Below are 14,917 nucleotides of genomic sequence, written 5' to 3'. Positions count from 1 at the left end.
TGTCTCCCGGCCATTCAGGACATTTTCTACTGGCGGTGCCTGCGGAAGGCACGCAGCATCATCAAGGACCACAGCCACCCAGCACGCAGGCTGTTCTCCTTGTTACCGTCAGGCAGACGATACAGGAGTATGGCTGCGCGTACCACCAGACTTAAGAACAGTTTCTACCATCAGGCCATCAGGCCATCAGGCTTCTGAACTCATAAACATATTTCACATCATATATGTTGATTATTTTAATATTGTCTTTTTACCTTACTAATGTCATTTTTATCTTATTTATCCTTAGAATATTACTGCTGAGGTGACCCGTTGTCTTGTCAAATACATTTCATTGTATCGTTGACCCTGTGCCAACCTACATATGACAAATAAAATTATTACTATTATTATTATAATGTGCGGGGATCGCTGGCCAGTGAGCCGGAGCCTGTTTTCTGCGTTGTATCTCTAAACTAAATTAAACTAAACCAGAGTCCAGCTAGTTCTTGTTTTCCAACTGCAGGAAGTCTGACAGTGGTGCAAGGGTAAACATGAAATTATGAAACCTTTCGTGCAGATCACTCACAGGAAGCTGTTTACAGCGGAAGATCGGACTGTACAGCAAAAATTTCTCAGGAAAGCTTAGCTCCTGAGAGAATCCATTCCAAGACTGTCAGATTTATGGAGTCTTCACGTCCAGCACAGATAGTCTCTGAAGGGGAGCATGAACTGGACTGTATATAAAAGATTGAATTAATGGGCGGAAAGTGTGGCTGAGCAAAATCTTTGTGTACTGACATCTGCTTCCAGTCTAGAGCAGAATGCCAGAAAGTTCACACCACTTTCTGTATTTTTCAAAAGCCTCCACTGAAATGATTGTGTGCATGTTTCGGATTATAAGTCATAGGAGCAGAGTTAGGCCATTTGGCCCATCGAGTTTACTCCACTATCCAATGGTGGCTGATCTATCTTTCCCTCTTAACCCCATTCTCCTGCCCTCGCCCTGTAACCTTTGAGGTTTAAGTTTAGGTTTAGTTTATTATTGACCGAGCTACAGTGTGAACTCAAGACCTCAGCCAATATCCTTATTAATACCAGTTCTTATAATCTACTTTGATAAGCACCTGTACACATATCTTTTCATTCTCCATTTGTAAGACATTAGGCCAGTATTTATTGATAGAGAACAACAAGACTTTGCCTGGGAACTTTACAATTTTACACTTGTGCCCTTCAGCAACATAGAATACAGAAACCAAGATGACTATTGTCATCAAACCTACTGGTAAAGGCAATGCTTTTGTGAATTTGCAAGTTGATTTTTACCTTGCAGTCTCTAAACTTAGAGATCTCCTTTTTAAACCTCTACCCCATCAGGGAACAATGTTGAAAGACTGGAGCGACTAGGCTTGTACACACTGAAATTTAGAAGGATGAGAGGAGATCTTATCGAAACGTATAAGATTATTAAGGGGTTGGACACGTTAGAGGCAGGAAACATGTTCCCAATGTTGGGGGAGTCCAGAACCAGGGGCCACAGTTTAAGAATAAGAGGTAGGCCATTTAGAACTGAGATGAGGAAAAACTTTTTCAGTGAGAGTGTTGTGAATCTGTGGAATTCTCTGCCTCAGAAGGCAGTGGAGGCCAATTCTCTGAATGCATTCAAGAAAGAGCTGGATAGAGCTCTTAACGATAGCGGAGTCAAGGGGTATGGGGAGAAGGCAGGAACGGGGTACTGATTGAGAATGATCAGCCATGATCACATTGAATGGCGGTGCTGGCTCGAAGGGCCGAATGGCCTCCTCCTGCACCTATTGTCTATTGTCTATTGTCTATTATCTTCTCTCCACGTTACCCAACCTCACGGCCCATATTTATCTCCTATTACATGTCGTCAGTACACCTTTTGTTACCCACACACCGTTACCATTATTTTACAATTGCTGCTACCACCAGTTAAATTATTCCTAATGTCCCGAACTCCACACTGCCACCGAACTCCCATTTTGTTCACTTTGTCTTCCCAGGTCCCACTTGCCAGTCATGCCTTGAAAGACAAAAAGGCAATTTCTTTTATTAGTTTTTAAATTTTAATTCTGTACAATTCCCATGGAACATCATTGACCTCAAACATTGACTCCATTAATCTCTTCATTGATGCTGCCAGCCATGCATTCTAATATTTTATTGTTTTTATTTCAGACCAGTAAGTTTTCTGTGTTCAGTGCCGCCAGTTATTTATGTGCCTCTTCTTTACCAACAAATATACTTTAGTTTAGTTTAGTTTAGAGGCACAGTTGTCATAGCAACAACCCCTTGTTTAAATAGATTTATTGCATTATCACTCCACGTAATTATATTCTCCGCAAAGCCAATCAAAAAAAAATGCTCTCGATGTTTATGTGGAGATACAGAGTCTGTCTGAGGTACTAAGTGAGCACTCAAAGGACAAGGGCACTAATGAAGCAGAAACATCCAGCAATGTAGCTGATATAAATTGTGGGGTATTCTGCTGTCTAGTTTTCCAGGTGTGTCATTTTATTGCCACCTGAATTTATATGCCTAAGATGGATTCCATTGGCATGCTCCCACAGTTAATATTCATCAACATGTATCTGTTTAGGTGGTTGGATTAGCCAGTGTATATGGCTCCCAACCATTGCTGAAGGTTTCCCAACTGGTTCTTTGTTTCACTTCCTTTTTTCTTGTCCCTTCAAACGCTTTCTGAGTTGTGGTGTTTGCAAGGTTAATGTTTGACAGGAAAAGGACAAATTGTTTTTTTGCTTTTATGCTTGTGTTTATGCTTATTTCCCAGCCATGGTATTAACTGCCAATGTTCATTTGCTTCTTTTGTAGCGACAAAATCCTTAAGATCCTCATGGTACCAAATCCTTAATCGTGTATTGTCTTTCCGCTGACTGGTTAGCACGCAACAAAAGCTTTTCACTGTACCTCGGTACGCATGACAATAAACAAAACTAAATTAAACTAGATCCTTCAAAAATATTTTAATTGAAATGTTTGCAGACATTTCTTTGCCGTAGCTGTGAGGGTCCAATATTTCCTGACTATGAACAATAAACATGAGAGTTTTGTAAATTTTATTGGCATGTTAATGTCTGTGATATTATATCCAGGCGTTGATTTAGTCATGACCACAGTTACCAATGACATTATATCAAGATCTCTTGCCCAGAGTAGGTTAATTGTGCACCAGAGGACATAGGTTTAGGTGAAGGGGAAAAGAAATAATAGGAATCTGAGGAGTAACTTTTTCACACAATTTATATCAGCTACATTGCAGTGGGTGTATGGAACAAGCTGCCAGAGGAGGTAGGGATCATCCCAACATTTAAGAAACAGTTAGACCGGTACATGGATAGGACAGGTGTGGAGGGATCTGGACCAAACACGGGCAGGTGGGACTAGTGTAGCTGGGGCATGTTGACCGGTGTGGGCAAGTTGGGCTGAAGGGCCTGTTTCCACACTGTATCACTCTATGACTCGAAGACAGAGGGATAACATAAAAATAGTATGAGCAAGGATCTCGGAGTGTGTGTGGACTCGGTGGGCCGAAGGCCCTGTTTCCATTCTCTATCCCTAAACAAAACTAAACTAAATTGCCTTTCCATCTGATGTGATAGTGGAACACAGGTATTTATCAATTACATTTCTTTCAGCTCTCAGCCATTCTTTATTACACTTGCGTTACTGATTGTGTCATTGTTAATCAAATAATTGCTTTCTTCACAGCAAATCTCCTTTATGCGATTGTGTTTCTTTTCGTCAAGACTTATTGGATCCTGCGAATCGTATTCATTTCCTGCTACTAGGTGGATATCTTCAACAAAGTGCAGCTTGATAATACTCCAGAGCCAGTGGATATAATACCATTGGATTTCCTCAAAGCCTTCAGCCTGATGTTTTCAGGAAAACGTTGAACAAACTAGAGTTTCGTTCATGAAAGTTCAAAGATTAAGAACCTGCTTTTGTTTAAAAGTCACCAGCAGCTCCATTCATGATCACTGTACTATTTGACTTCAAATGCAAGGACTGAATTATTTTCAGTGCTAACAATGGCCAGAGACCCGGGTTCGATACTGACAATGAGTGCTGTCAGTCCAGAGTCTGTACATTCTCCCCTGTAACCACCTGGTCCGGTCTCCTCCAACATTACAAAGACATGTAGATTTATAGGTTAATTGGTTTCTGTAAATTGCACCCAGTGCGTAGGACATAGAACTGGTGTACGGCTGATCAATGGTCGGAGTGGATCGGTGGGCCGAAGAGTCTGTTTCCACGCTGAATCTCTAAACGTTAAACTCTCAACATCCCTGTACTAAGCCTATTCTTTCCCCATGGCCTTCAGATTATTCTCTCTCCACTGCCTCTCTAAAATTCTATTTCTATTAAAATTGTTCACCTGCTTTTCAATAATGATGCATGTGTTAAATACCTCATCTATTCATTTTTACAGTTACTCTCCTTTAAGTTTGGTAAGACATGTGGCAATACTTTGCTTGGGTAACTGATGTGGCTGATAGGGTTCTATTATCTTTCCTGAATGTTGGGATCAGAAATGAATAAATAGTAATTTGGTGAAATTTAGTTTAGTTTAGAGATACAGCATGGAAACAGGTGGCCCATCGAGTCCACACCGACCAGCGATCCCCACACATTAACACTATCCTGCACACACTAGGGACAATTTACACTTATACCAAGCCAATTAACCTACAAACAGGAATACAGGAATACAGAGCTTTATTGTCATTCGATACCGAGATACCGAACGGAATTACATTTCCAGCAGTCACAGAACACAAAAAAAAAGAACACAAGACACACGACACCAACACAAACATCTATCACAGTGACTCCAAACACCCCCTCACTGTGATGGAAGGCAACAAAACTTCCTCTCTCTTCCCCCATGCCCACGGACAGACAGCTCGACGCCTACCGAGGCGACCGACCCGCACAGCCCCCGCAAGGGGATGGAAGTCCCCGCGGCCGAGCCGCACCGAGCGCTGAAACGTCCCGCGGCCGTACCGGGGACGTACCAAAAACCTGTACGTCTTTGGAGTGTAGGAGGAAACTGAAGATCTTGGAGAAAACCCACACGGCCACGGGGGGAACGTACAAACTCCGTATAGACAGCACCCGTAGTTCGGATCAAAGCCAGGTCTCAGCGCTGCAAGCGCTGTAACGCAGCGACTCTACCACTGCGCCACTGTGCTGCCCCTATGTTGGTGTCTGCATCTTTTCCAGTTCAAAACATTTTAGCGTGTGAAAATTGCATTGATACCTTGGAAGCGTTTGGCTTGGCCTGAGAGTTTGAACATTCTTTTTCTTTCCACAGATACTATCTGACCTGCAAAGTATTTGCAGCCTTTTCTATTTCTGTTATGTCAGATTTACAGCATCAGCAGGTTTATTTTTGTTGTTCATTCAGGGTTACCTGAAATTAGAGAATTAGATATTCATGCCTTTAAGTTGTAGGTGATGGGCAGAGGTGGGGAAGAAGTGGGGGAGAGGGACTGGGGTGTTCTAGGAAAGAAGGGCATGTGTAGGAGTGTCTAGGTAGATAGAGGGACTTGGAGGTGGAGATCTCCTTTTAATGTTGGCATCCTCTTTTACTTACACTATAATACCATATAACTTTGCACTAAAAACACATTTCTGGAGGAGATCAGTACATCAAGCAGCATCTGTGGAGGGAAATGGCCAGTGAATGTTTTGGGTTGAAACCCGTCTTCTGGACTGGATTGCAAACTATTGTGTTGGAATATGAGTTGCCATTTCTCTTACTGAAATTAGAGGTAGGAAGGAACTGCAGATGCTGGTTTAAACTGAAGATAGACATAAAATGCTGGAGTAACTGAGTGGGACAGGCAGCATCTCTGGAGCGAAGGAATGGGTGGCGTTTCGGGTCAAGACCCTTCTTCAGATGTTTGGGTTTGGAACCCTTCTTTAGACTGAAAACAATATGAGGTGTTGTTCCTCTGGGAAAATCGGTATGAGCATTCAATTCTCCAATTTCAGGTAACCTGCACCCCCCCCCCCCCCCCCCCCCATATCACCCGCCCCCCCCTCCTAGCCTGAGTTCCTCTATCCACCCAGAACCTCCCTTTTTTTCTCCTAAAACACCCTACCTCCCAAATCTGCTTCTTTCCCTCTCACGTCATTGGCACACTGGCCTTTATCAGTCACAGAATTGAGTATAGAAGTTGCAATGTTATGTTAAACCTATACAAGATGTTGCTGAGGCCGCACTTGGAGTATAGTGTTCAGTTTTGGTCACCCTGCTATAGGAGAGATACCATAAAGCTGGAAATTGTGCAGAGAGGATTGACAAGGGTATTGCCGGGACATGAGGACCTAAGCTGTGGGAAGAGATTGGGCAGTCTAGGACTTTATTCCTTGGAGAGCAGAAGGCTGAGTAGTGATTTGCAGAGATGTATAAAATTATGAGAAGAATAGATATGGTGAACGGACTGTCTTTTTTTCCAGTGTAAGGGTATCAAGAACTAGAGGGCATAGGTTTAATGTGAGAGGGGAAATATTTAATAGGAACCTGAGGGGCAGATTTTTCACACTGAGGGTGGTACATGGAACAAGCTGCCAGAAGTAGTTGAAGCAGGTAAAATAATAATAATAATAATAATGCATTACATTTATATAGCGCTTTTCAAACACTCAAAGACGCTTTACAGGGATTTCTAGAACATAGAGAATTGAATAAATAGATAAATAAGTAAACGTACAGAAAAAGGAGACAGAAGGTGAGGTGACCTTCAGTGGTTGAAGGCAGTGCTGAACAGGTGAGACTTCAGTGATGTTTTGAATGTGGTGAGTGAGGAGGAGTCTCTGACGGTTTGGGGTAGTGAGTTCCAGAGGGTGGGAGCAGCGATGGAGAAAACTAAATAACATTTAGTTGACATTTGGACAGGTACATGGATTGGAAAGGTTTAGAGGGATAAGGGCCAAATGCGGGCTAATGAGTCTAGCTTAGAAGGGGCATCTTGGCCAGCATGGATGAGTTGCGACAAAGAGCATGTTTTTGTGCCATGTGTCTCTATGACTCAATGACTCGGGAAGCATACTTTGTGCCTCTATGTTCTGGCATTGATCTTTATTCCTGTCAATTATTTTTTTGAAGCCAATGGTAGTATCATGTTTCTTCAAATGAAAGGGGACCTCCAACATTGGCGCAGAACCTCTGACACTGCTGGTAGTGGCCAGAGTTTTCAAAGATATCAATGCCTTTCCTTCACACGTCACAGATATTCAGAATGAAAAAGTCTCAGGTGGGCCAATCTTCAGTCCAAGCAGAACATGGATCAGTGACGAGACCATTGCCTGGAGTCTGACAATACCTGTAAGTATGAGGATGAATTTCTTTAGTCAGAGTGTGGTGAATCTGTGGAATTCTGTGAATCTGTGGAAGCCGCCAATGGATATTTTTAAGGCAGAGATAGATAGATGCTTGATTAGTACGGGTGTCAGAGGTTATGGGGAGAAGGCAGGAGATGGGGTTAGGAGGGAGAGATATGAATTGATTGAATGGTGGTGTAGACTTGATGGGCCGAGTGCCCTAATTCTGTTCCTATCACATGACCTTATGACCTTATTAAGTTTTTATAAAGCTTTTTAACTCTCCAGATGGTAATAACCATTAAAATGTGCTGTTAATCCGAGAAAATTGCAGCACTAAATTGTAGAGAGGTAGAATTGGATCTCCCAATTTTCAGGTAATTCATATTTAATGAAGGAAGATGTATTTACAAACATCAGTTGGGAATACCATCCTGTATTTCACTCTCCTGCTCATTTTAAATAGAAACACTTCATTCACAGCAGGCAGGGCAGAGCACAACCCATCATGTCTACTCTGCTTCCAGATGCCCATCAGTCCCAATTCCCCTCTGCCTTCCCCAGAGCCCTGCCGCCAATCATTGTCACTCAAGTCATTGTCCATACAATTCTAGTTTCAAGACACATTCTATTGCCACAAACCCCCTAGGAGGTGAATCTAGGCGTATTAATACTTTCAGGGTAAAAACATTTTCACTCACCAAACTACTCTCCAAACCTTTTTTTTAAAAAATGAATCAAAGCCCCCTGGTCCTGAAAGTTCTGATTGTAGGATTATAAAATCATAACTTCCGCTTATTCACCCTATCTAAATCATATCATGATCTTACACAGTTCTATCAAATCTCTTTGCAACCTTCCTTGTTCAAGGGAAGCAATTTTGAGTCCTCCAGTCAAACTTTACAACTGAAATTCCCTCGTCCCTGAAAATACTCTGGTAAATGTCAGCCCTCTTCCTCAGATCTTCATATGCCACCTAAAGTTAGCCAAAACCAAATTAGCAGGAATACTCCTGTTGTCTCCTAAACTGGGCTTTATACATACATAAAAATATATCTTTTATACTCTATCCCTCTATCTCCAGATGACCTGGATCAATATGCTCTACTAGACAATCCCTCAGCAGATCCTGACTCTTTCAACATTATATGTAAGTCCATCAGTTCTTGCACTCTGATGTTAGATTCAACAACAATCCTGATTCAGCGTTTCAACCCGAAATTCAACAATTCCTTTCTCTCCACAGATAATGCTTGAGCCGCTGAGTTCCTCCAGTGGAATATGCAACAGCTCCCATTTTACGTCTTCCTGTTCCATCATCAGAGGCCTGAAACATTCCTTCCAAGATGCCATTTGTCTCCATCTCTCCCAGATAAAGATTGTGTTACTTACTAGCTTTTTCCAGTGATTCATTGATATTTCTACTTGTTCAAGGAACATTAACTCATCTTCTGATGAGGCACATTACAAACCTACAGAATAAACAATGTATTCAGCAAATTACAACCTTGTATCTCACATTTCCAATACTTTTTTTTTTATATCTCCCCTTGTCTGGTATTTACAGATGTCATTTGCATCCATCTCTCCCTGATAACGATTGCGTTGTTTACGAGCCTTTACCATTTTCCACTTTCAAAACCTAAACCAACTACTACTACAGGATGGAATCCGGGTCTCTGGCGCTGTAAGGCAGCAACTTTACCGCTGCGCCTCTGTGTCACCCCACTGACTTATTACACCTGCACTTTTTGCCTGTATTTGCCACTTGCACTGGGATCAAACGCTGTGAGTGTTTGAGTCAACATAATATAGATTTCTTACTAACATGCGTACTAACATGCTCTGAAAAAAACAGTTAACAATGCACAGTAATATATTCATTGAATATGCTCTAATGCAATATTTTAATAAATTAACGCAATAATTTATTTAAATTTCTTCGCTTTGTAGCCAAAGGGGATGCTGTTGGTTTAAGGGTGAAAAAAGTCATACGATTTGTTTTAATGCTGGGCAATCATTTGCACAACAACAAGCTGACATAACATTATTGCAAAAGATTTGTAATATACATCAGGCCAGATTTTGATTGGAATTTCATAAGCCAGTTATGTCAATTGAAGGACAATGAAGCTGCTGATGTTCAAAATCGGGTAAACAAAGAAGGCTGGAAATACTAGCCAAGAGTGTTTCATTATCATGTGTACCGACCACAGAACAATGAAGTTCTTACTTGCAGCAACCTAACAGCAATACACACAGATAATATATCATAGACAAAAAAATAAGTAAACTGATAACAGCGATACTAGTGCAAAATAAAACCTGTTGGCCTTAGTGCAACCAAAGCCAGTTCATCAAAGTAAAAAGTTAAGGTTAAGTGTTGTGCAGTGTTCAAGAACCTGATGGTTGTTGGGGAGAAGTTATTTGTGAACCTGGTGGACACGGTTTTAGGATACCTGTACCTTCTTCCCGATTGTAGGAGTGAAATGAGAGTGGTTTGGGTCTTTGATGATATTGGCTGTTTTTTTTTAGGCTGTGTCCCTTCGATGGTGGGGGGATCAGTTTGGCAGTGGCTGTGAAGCATAAGAGGTCAGCACAGTGGTGCAGCTGGTAGAGGAGCCGAGTCACAGCACCACAGACCCGGTTCGATCCTGACCCCAGTTCGATCCTGTGTGGAATTTGCATGTTCTCGCTGTGACCCTGCGGGTTTCCTCCGGGTGCTTCTGTTTCCTTCCACATCCCAAAGACTTGCAGGTTTGTCAGTTTTAGTTTTAGTTTCTGCATTTCTTATTTTACAACATTGGTCATACTTCAAACGTGGTTAATTGGCTCTGAATAGGAAATAATGGGTGGCACAGTGGTGCAGCTGGTGGAGCTGCTGCCTCACAGGGCCGGAGACCCAGGATTGATCCTGACCTTGGAGTTTGGGTGCTGTCTGTGTGGAGTTTGCACATTTTCCCTGTGACCATGTGAGGTTCCTCCAGGTGCTCTGGTTTCCTTCCATGCCCCGAAGATGTGCGGGTTTGTAGGTTAATTGGCCTCTGTAAATTACCTCCAGAGTGTAGGGAGAGGATGCAAAAGTGTGATAACATCGAACTAGTGTGAATGGGAAAACGATGGGCGGCGTGGACTCAGTGGGCTGAAGGGCCTGTTTCAATTCTGTGTCTCTAAACTAAACTAAACCTCTTGATCCAGAGAGCAGATTCAAGATTTCAGTAAGAGGTTTTTTTTAAAAATTTCATTCCAGCAAACAAGTGGCAGAAATGTATGGATAAATGGAGAAGAAATTTTATCTCCCAAAGATTCATCTCCAGAGAGTTGAACAACCTTTTATCTCCTTCCATATGCTTCTTTCATACTCCCCAAAATGCCTGGCAAAAGGAAAGTGGAAACGTGTATTTAAATATCAACTAGACCAAGTGGACCCATTGGGCCCATTCCTCATAGAGGGGGGACAGGGAAGGGGGGACAGGGAAGGGGGGACAGGGAAGGGGGGACAGGGAAGGGGGGACAGGGAAGGGGGGACAGGGAAGGGGGGACAGGGAAGGGGGACAGGGAAGGGGGGACAGGGAAGGGGGACAGGGAAGGGGGGACAGGGAAGGGGGGACAGGGAAGGGGGGACAGGGAAGGGGGGACAGGGAAGGGGGGACAGGGAAGGGGGGACAGGGAAGGGGGGAGAGGGTGTCATTGATCTTGGCCCAATGGTTGCAGAGATTTTTGGCGCTTTGATTCTCCATTGGTTGAGTCTTGGTCGTACGGTCATAAGTGATAGGTGCAGAATTAGGCCATACGACCGTCAAGTCTACTATACCTTTCAATCATGGCTAATCTATCCCTCAACCCCATTCTCCTGCCTTCTCCCCATAACCTCTGACACCCGTACTAATCAAGAATCTATCCATGTCTGCCTTAAAAATATCTATTGATTTGGCTTTCACAGTCTTCTGTGGCAATGAATTGCACAGATTCACCACCCTCTGACTGGCAGAATGGGCAGTGTGTGTTGGTGAGGGTTGAGATGCAAAACAGCTCAGTAGAGACTTGTAGTGGCAGTCCGTTATTTTTTAGGATCCAGCCTCCACAAGGATCCCAATAGCTTTGGTGATTTGCCAAAATAAACATTTTGGCCAGAATTTCATTTGGAAACAATTTAGGGAAGTTGAGCATTTTGTTTTAGCATTTCAAGATCAAATGAGCACTAAGCAGATCAATGGTTCAGGCACGAGCTGGGACTGGGCCAACACACATATCTATAACTTCACTATTTAAAGGTTCCATTGGTTTTCATTTAAGGTTTTGATATTGGTTAAATCATCACTTCAGGAACAATTTTAAATTGGCTCTATGTTCAATTGGTAGGGTGGAAAGACAAGATTATACACAATAATCTAAAGCTCCCTCATCATTCAACACCATGTTAATAATATCTTATAGTGTGAATTCCAAACAAAATTGCATAATTGGGGCAGACATAAAATAACAATGTAGAATGAAGAATATATAGGAGCCTGAAAACTGTAATGTCCAGGTTCAGGGGCAGCTTCTTCCCTATAACCATGAATAAATTCCAAACCACATAGGCTTGGGGACATTGTTTTTGTCTTTGCACTATTATTGTTTGATTTACATATATATATTTGGTAATTTTTTTGGTATATGTATATATTGTTATTTTATATATATATATATACTGAACTTTCTTGTTATATTTATTGTTGTTATGTTGTTGTTCATCCTTCGGGTTCGAAGATGACCATGACTTCACTTTCAGTTGGAGGATTGGTGACTGTGGAAGTGACCGGTGAGGCCAATCCGGGCCCGGAAGGCAGGCCCACACGTAGGACACAAGTAGGGCCTTGCGCGCGGTGCATTACCACTTGGCCTCTGCACTGCGTCTATTCTCTGCTGCACGGGCTCCTGTGGTGAGCTTGCTACACCAGGTTGGACGGTCCAGAGCAAGAGACTCCCAAGTGCTGAGGTTGATGTCCAAGTCTTTGAGGGACACTTTGAGGCAGTCCTTAAACCGTTTCTTCTGTCCTCCCACTGAGCACTTGCCCTGACACAGTTCTCCATACAGAAGCTGTTTTGACAGTCGACTCTCGGGCATTCTGACGACATGGCCTGCCCATCTGGCTTGGGCTTTCCGTAGGAGGATGTGGATGCTGGGGATTCCCGCCCGTTCCAAGACCTCTGTGTCGGGAATTTTGTCCCGCCACCTGATGTGAAGGAGTCTGCGTAGGCAGCTCAAGTGAAAGTGGTTGAGCTGTTTGGCATGTCTGCTGTAAACAGTCCAGGTCTCACTGACATAGCGAAGAGTGGTGAGTACCACTGCACGGTAGACCTTCAGCTTGGTGGTAAGGCTGAGTCCTTTCCGCTCCCAAACATTCTCACGGAGTCGCCCAAAGGCAGCGCTGGCCTTGGCAATCCTGTTGTTGACCTCAGCGTCAATGTTCACCACTCGCGAGAGTGTACTGCCCAGATAGGTAAAGCTGTCGACTGCCTGTAGATTCTGCCCCTTCACCGTGATGTGTGGTTCCTGGTCGGGCTTTCCAGGCACGGGCTGGTACATAACTTCAGTCTTTTTGGTGCTAATGGAGAGACCAAAGTTGTCACAGGCCTGTGAGAAGCAATCCATTTCATGCTGCATCTTCTGCTCTGTGCTGGCATTGAGGCGCAGTCATCAGCAAACAAGAAATCTTTGATGATGGTCTCCTTCACCTTTGTAACAGCTTGCAGGCGCCTGAGGTTGAACAGCCTGCTGTCAGTCCTGTACCTGATGTGTATTCCATCCTGGCAGTCATGGAAGGCATCGGTCAGCATGGCAGAGAAGACTATGCTGAAGAGTGTTGGGGCAAGAACACAACCTTGCTTCACGCCGTTTGACACCGGAAAGGCTTCCGACTCGTCTCCATCATCTAGCACTTTCACCATCATGCCGTCATGGAACTGCCGGACAATCGTGATAAACTTGCTGGGACAGCCAAACTTCTGCATTATCTTCCACAAGCCATCTCTGCTGACAGTGTCGAAGGCCTTTGTCAGATCGACGAAGGTCACGAACTGGTCACTGTGCTGCTCTTGGCATTTTTCCTGGAGTTGGCATGCCGCAAATATCATGTCGACAGTTCCACGTCCAGCACGGAAACCGCACTGGAAGGAGACCCTGCTCAAGGTGTTGAATGAGACGGTTGAGCAGGATGCGAGCCAAGATGCGAGCCAAGGATGCGAGCCAAGATTGTTGTTATATGTATATACACACACACACACGCACGCACACACATATTTATCTATATAATTAAATATATATGTATATATATATTTTTGTGTATATGTGTGTTTGTGTGTGTGTGTATGTATGTGTGTGCATATATATATATATATATATCTGTCTGAGATTTGGTCGTGGACCTACAGCCAAAACGGTAAACGATAGCGCCACAATTTTAGCACCACCTTAATCACCATTGTCCTGGCGACTGTTAATGAAAGGTTTTATTTAAATTGGTCTTATATTTTTTAAGTTAGAGAGATTTTATACTTTAAAAAATACATTTCAATCCGACTTCTTAAAGGTCCTAAGCATGTGACGTAAAAATGGGACACGCATAACTTTAATTGCACTCCCCCCCACCCCCCCCCCCCCCCACCCCTGGAGGAGCACGGCGCCAGAGAGTAGGTGAAACAAGATGGCATCCTCCCCCTTCTCTGTCCCCCCTTGCCCACCTACGGCCCCAAGAGACACTCCCCGCCCGGCAACGGGCTTCGTAAGTTAGAGAGGGTTGCCGGGCCCGTAGAATCATCAGTTGGGGGAGCTTTGCCATAGGAGAGGCCTGCAGGAGAGATTTGGGCCCAACGGGTCCACTTGGTCTAACGCAGTGCCAGAGAGCAGGCCGGCCGCTCTCCTGCTGCTGCCCACCACGATGGCTGCCCGGGGGCGGGGTGAGTGCCTCCCTTTCCCCTTTCCTCTCCCCTCGCCCGCACACGGCCCCGGGGGAGATTCCGAGCAGGAGGAAGATGGTCGCGCTTCAACCGACGGCATCGTCTACTCCCCGCTCCCGCCCGGGCCCAGCGTTGCGCACCATCACCGGACTACAACCCCCAGTGGGAAGCTTCTTCTCCTCCTCCTCCCGCGTCTCCTCCAGCTCCCGCTTCAACCGACGGCGTCGTCGTTGACTCTAACAAAAATGGCGGCCACTCTCCTTCTTCGCCTCCTCCTCCCGCTCCACCATCTTGTGTGCACATATAACAACAATAAATATTATATGTATATATACACACACATGCACGCACATACATATATATATATATATATATTTTAATATATATGTCACAAAATGCTGGAGTAACTCAGCAGGTCAGGCAGCATCTCAGGAGAGAAGGAATGGGTGACATTTTGGGTCGAGATCCTTCTTCAGACATTATATTTATATATGGGTAATAACTGGGTATTTCCTCTGTCAGTCACCTCTGATGATTATATTGTGAGGGGTGATATTATGTTCATAATTTGCAGGTAACTTCACCCATATCACAGGACTTCCCTGAAGAAATCAGT

Source organism: Rhinoraja longicauda, chromosome 8 (genome assembly GCF_053455715.1).
Source record: "Rhinoraja longicauda isolate Sanriku21f chromosome 8, sRhiLon1.1, whole genome shotgun sequence".
Classification (NCBI taxonomy): Eukaryota; Metazoa; Chordata; class Chondrichthyes; order Rajiformes; family Arhynchobatidae; genus Rhinoraja; species Rhinoraja longicauda.
Note: the sequence above shows the minus strand (reverse complement) of the source record.